This window comes from Myotis lucifugus, unplaced genomic scaffold (assembly GCF_000147115.1).
Source record: "Myotis lucifugus unplaced genomic scaffold, Myoluc2.0 scaffold_206, whole genome shotgun sequence".
Taxonomy (NCBI): domain Eukaryota; kingdom Metazoa; phylum Chordata; class Mammalia; order Chiroptera; family Vespertilionidae; genus Myotis; species Myotis lucifugus.
In genome coordinates, this window is record NW_005871254.1 from 892,520 (window position 1) to 898,212 (window position 5,693).

Genomic DNA, 5,693 nt, shown 5'->3' on the forward strand with positions numbered 1-5,693 from the left:
TAAAAATCTATACTAATAAAAGAGAAACATGCAAATTGGTGTCACTCCACTACACCCACCAGCCAATCAGAACGACTATGCAAATTAACCTAACAAAGATGGCGGTTAATTTGCATATGCAGATGCAGAGCGAAGACTGAACGCTCACTCCAGCTGGAGTGAAGACTGAAGACTGAAGAGGCTTGGCTGCAGAGAAGCCAAGCCTCGCTGCAGCCGCAGTGGAGAAGCCAAGCCTCAAAGGCCTGGGTCCTGGGTGCCGGAGGAAAACTGGTGCCAGCAGCCAGGGGAAGGAAGGCCTATTGCGCGAATCTTCGTGCAACAGGCTTCTAGTCCTATATAATAAAAGCCTAATATGCTAAGTGTCTGGTCGTCTGGTGACCAGTCCACTTTTCAACTAATCCTATCTAATAAAAGACAAAAAGGGTAATTAACCATACCTCCGCTACGCTTCCCATTGGCTAATCAGGGCGATATGCAAATTAACTGCCAACAAAGATGGTGGTCGGCAGCCATGCAGCTGAAGCGAACAGGAGGCTTGCTTGCTCCAGTGATGGAGGAAGCCAAGGTTCCCCACCTGCCGCGGCCCGGCTATGAGCCCGAAAGCAACATTGTTTCAATTATAGAAGCTAAACAAACCCCAGATACCTGCTTTCAGCCGGCCGCGGCCTCAGAGCTGGGAGCGCCAGTGACGGCAACAATGTTTCAATTATAGAAGGTAAATAAATCCCAGAATAAAAAGAAAAGAAAAAAAGGAGAGGCTGGGAGCTTCAGTCACTGGCCAGGCACCCCAGCAGGACCCTCACCCTGATCCGGGACACCCTTCAGGGCAAACCAGCTGGCCCCCACCCGTGCACCAGGCCTCTATCCTATATAGTAAAAGGGTAATATGCAAACTGACCCTAACAGCAGAAAGTCTGGGAATGACTGGTCACTATGACACACACTGACCACCAGGGGGCAGACGCTCAATGCAGGAGCTGCCCTCTGGTGGTCAGTGCGCTCCCACATGGGGGAGCTCTGCTCAGCCACAAGCCAGGCTGATGGCTGCCAGTACAGCGGTGGTGATGGGAGCCTCTCCTGCCTCCTCAGCAGCGCTAAGGATGTCCGACTGCAGCTTAGGCCTGCTCCCCGCTGGCAAGTGGACATCCCCCGAGGGCTGCCAGGCTGCCAGAGGGATGTCTGATTGCCATCTTAGGCCCAATCCCCCGGGGAGCGGGCCTAAGCCAGCAGGTGGTCATCCCGAGGGGTCCCAGACTGCAAGCGGGCACAGGCCGGGCTGAGGGACCCCCCACCCCCGAGTGCACAAATTTTTGTGCACCGGGCCTCTAGTATATCTTTAAAAGCCTAAGTGACCGGCCGACCGGCCAACTGGCCGGTAACTATGATGCGCACTGATCACGAGGGGGCAAATGCTCAAACTGGAGTTGCTGAGCAACAGCAACTTTGCAGAGTGCCCTCTCGTACTCCAGGATCCCTTCGATCCCTGCAAGCCAGGCCAGAGGGACCCCACTCACTCCGCAGACACCCTTTGAGCCCCAGCACCACCTCAGATGTGGCCAGCCAGGGAGGGACTGCAGGAGGTTGGATCCAGGGCATGTCCGGCCTATCTCCCCCAGTCCTGCCCTGCTGGCCACCATTTTCTTTCAATGTGCACGAATCCGTTCACTGGGCCTCTTATTTATGATAAAAACTCTCAGCAAACTGGGAACAGAGGGATCATACCTGAACATAATAAAGATCATATGACACACTCACAGCCTTATGACCCAGCAATTCCACTTCTGGGTATATATTTGAAGAAACCTGAAACACGAATTTGAAAGCACATATGCACCACTTTGTTCACTGCAAGGTTATTTATAGAAGCCCAACGCACAAAATCACGTGGCCCTGCCCACCCACTCGCGCCTCACCCCACTTGCAGTCCTGCCCACCTGCGCGCGCCCCACCTGCTGCCCCGTCACGCTCACAGGGGTGGAATTTCTGGGTCATAGAATAAGTGTAGGTAAAAGTTAATCTGAACTTTTTCCAAAGTGCCTGTATCATTATACGTTCCTATTAACAACTTATGTTAAATTCCTACTGCTCTATATCCTCATCAACACTTGATATTGTTAGTCTTTTCTATTTTAACCATTCCTGTAGGCTAAATGTTGTTTATAATTTTGATTTGCATTACCCTAAATAACTAAATATGTTGAAAAATTTAAATGTGCCTATTGGAAACACAAATATCTTCTTTTGTGAAGTATCTACCCAAATCTCTTTACCAATATTGTAAATTGAGTTGTCTGCCTTCTTATTAATGATTTATAGAGGTTCTTTATATTCACTGGATAAAAGTCCTTTGTCAGATATATGAATTGCAAGTATTTGCTCCCAAGTAGTAGCATCTCTTTCCTTTTTCTTAACAGTGTCTTAATTTTTATTAAGTTTAACTTAACATTTTAAAAAAACCGCATTGGGCGGTGGGAGCGGCCGGGGAGAGGTCAAGTGGAGGGGGGGGGGGGAGACTCATGTAATACTTTAAACAATAAAGAATTTGAATTTAAAACAAACAAACAACAACAAAAAAGTATTGTTAGTGCTTTTGGTATCAAGTATTAAGACTGAATACTTTCCCCTTCAGAGTGGGAACAAAATGAGGATGTATGCTTATCACTTCTATCATAATACTGAATTTGAGGACCTACACAGTGCAATAAGGAAAAGAAAGAAAACAAAAAGAGAAGAGAAAGAGGAAGGAGAGAAAGGGAAGGAAGGAGGGAAGAAGGGAGGGAGGGAGTGAGGAAGAGGGAAGGAGGGTGAGGGAGGGAGAAAGAGAGAAAGAAAGAAGATAAGGAAGATACTGTATACTGATTGAAAAGGAAGAAGTAAAATTGTCTTTTCAATGATTGTAGGTATGGAAAATTCTAAAACCCTAAGCAAAAGAATACTAGAATAAGTGAATTTAAAATGGCTACAAGATATAAAGGTAATATACAAAACCAACTGTATTTCTACGTATTAGCAAGGAACACGTGGAAAAGGATTTTTAATCCCTTTTATAATAAAATCTAAATATTAAAAAAATGAAGAAATAAATTTGATAAAATATGCACATGGCCTGAATACTATAAAACTTTAAACATTTTGCAAGAAATTAGAGCCCTGGCTGGGTGGATCATTGGTTGGAGCATCATCCCATACATCAAAAAGGTTTCAGGTTTGATTCCCGGTCAGGGCACATACCTAGGCTGTGGGATCAATCCCCAGGCAGGACACATGCAGGAGGCAACCAATCGATATTCTCTCTCTCTCTCTCTCTCTCTCTCTCTCTCTCTCTCTCTCTCACCTCCCTCTCGCTCCTCCCTCCTCTCTCCTCCCTCCTTTCCTCTCTAAAAATGAATAAAGATGTCCTCAGGTAAGGGTTAAAAAAAAGAAATTGGAGGGATATATATACCTCATTCATGGATTCAAAGGTTCAATATTAGGATAGCAATTTCCCACAAACTGATCTAGTAACTCAAGGCAATCCCAATTAAAATCCCAAGAAGTTTTTGAAACTAAAAAGCTGATTTTAAAATATTTATTAAAATGCACAGAACCTTTGAAAGTAAGGAACAAAGTTGGAGGATTTATACCAACCAATTTCAAACCATACATACAGCTACAGTAAGGAAGACAGTATGGTATGACATATGGAGAGACATGTAAATCTATAGGAGAGGGAGTCTAAAAACAGACCCACACAAATATCATGAGTAGATTTCTAACAAAAATACCAAGGCAATTCAACAGGCAAAGGATAAGAAATTCAAAAGGGAAAGGATAATCTTCAACAAATACCATCAAAAATACTGTGTATCCAAAAAGGAAAATAATGAACCGAGACCCATACCCCACACCACACACTCTAGCAACCCCTAGAAATAGGTCATAGACCTAAATATAAAAACTAAAACTACAAAACTTTTAGAAAATTTCTATGATCTGATTTTTTCAAATAGTATTTCAGGTATTTTTATATGTTAATTTTTGTAACTAATAAATATACACCTTTTACATTTTGAAAAAGTAAAATAAAAGACCGAGAATCCTTTCAAACTTTTCAAACATGTCTTCATGTTTAAAATCAAATTTCACAACTCACTGTGCATCCCTTATCCATATTCCATGGTCATACACTCTTTCTTCAATTGAAATACAGAAATATTCAGAGGAAAAGAACAAAAATCTTAACTTCCTTACTTATGGTTCTAGTAAGAAGAGGTTACCTCCTAGGGAACTGCAGTCTTTCCCCAATAATTATTTTTGAGTGCCTTTGTTAAAGTCATAATCAAATAAATCTGCCTAAGATATAATACCGTCTATAACTTTAAGTATAAAACAGCTACCAGATCATGACAATATGAAAAATGGCCTGTCCTGGTTCTATTCATAATGCATCACAGAGATTACCACTTTTAAAAATGAAAGCAAATTTAAACTATTCTAAACATAATGCTCAGCCCAATAATTCAGAGGATACTTCCAGAAATATACTATTACCTACTAGTCATAAATTGTGTTTAACAAAATGATGGGTAAGAGTCAATGATAGTTTTACACAACACCAAAATTTAAAACAATACATAATGCGTTGTTGCCGCCCATTAATTTATTGTGCATAACAAATTACCCCAAAACTCTGGTTTAAAACGATGAACATTTATTATCTCACAGTTCCTACGATCTCAGTAACTCTTGCAAAAAGTCTTCCATTTCCGTTTTGTGCCTGAGCAACTTAAACCAGCAATGAGCATGAGGTCTCCCAATTATTCCCCATGGGCCTGGGGTGCAAGAGAACATGGAAGAGAAAAGCCTTTCCTGGAAAATGTGGGGCCTTTTCCCAGGATATGTGAGAAACATGAACTGTCAACTGCAGGACAGTCTACCAACATCAAAGGAAAAGTGAAAGCACACAGGCCAAGGATGTATCTTCCGAATCCCATTAACACAAACACAAAACATTTCCTCAACTCCGTGACGGCTCTTCTCGATCTGTGTTCCGAGACAGAGAAAGGTTTCTTTTTATCATTTTACAAACTGGGTTTCCAAATACGGTTTTAAGAAAGAAGGTTCCGTTACATTTTTTTAAAATAACATAAACCATTGTGACTTTATCTAAGTTTTCATTAAAAACTTCATCCAGGTGAACAAGAACCCACGTACTGTCGGTGGGAGATTTAACGAGAAACAAAGCGTAGCAAGGAAACGGTCTACCTAAGCCTTCCCCGTGCAGCTTCCTACGTGCGCAGGTCTCGGATCCGCACGTCAGAGGGGAGGCGCAGCCACTTTCATTCTATGTCTGCGGGCCAGGGAACCATCCAGGGGCTGGCTTGTTGTCCAAGGTCTCAGGACCTCGGGCTGGACTTCACAGGGACTCCCCGGGCTGCCCACCAGGGACCTGGGGGGCGCGACGCCCCGGCGCCCGGGCTCGGTCCGGTCCCAAGGACAGCCTGGAGCCCCGCCGGCCCGGAGGCGCGGAAAGCGGAGCCGCCCCCGCCGGCCCACCTGTCGCCGACCTCCCGGCGCGGCCACACTCCGGCAGGGGCTCCGCGGCGCTGAGGCGCTGCGGGGACAGCAGGTGCGCGGCGCGGGGCCCGGCGCCGGGCGCTGCGCAGGGTCGGCCGGCACGATATACCTCGGACGAGCGCTGCGCTCGCGGCCGG

General features: G+C 44.8%; 1 protein-coding gene across 3 annotated transcripts in view; it reads right to left on the reverse strand.

The window, feature by feature from the left end:
• MARCH8 (membrane associated ring-CH-type finger 8) overlaps nt 1-5,693 on the reverse strand; it is a 116,569-nt gene extending 110,876 nt beyond the window's left edge. For 2 of the 3 annotated variants that reach the window (XM_006097546.3, XM_006097543.3), the window contains exon 1: nt 5,245-5,462. The gene's annotated coding sequence lies outside the window, so the exon portion shown is untranslated. Of the gene's footprint in view, nt 1-5,244; nt 5,463-5,665 lie in introns of those variants that run through there. The other variant, XM_014463307.1, reaches the window with a different exon arrangement.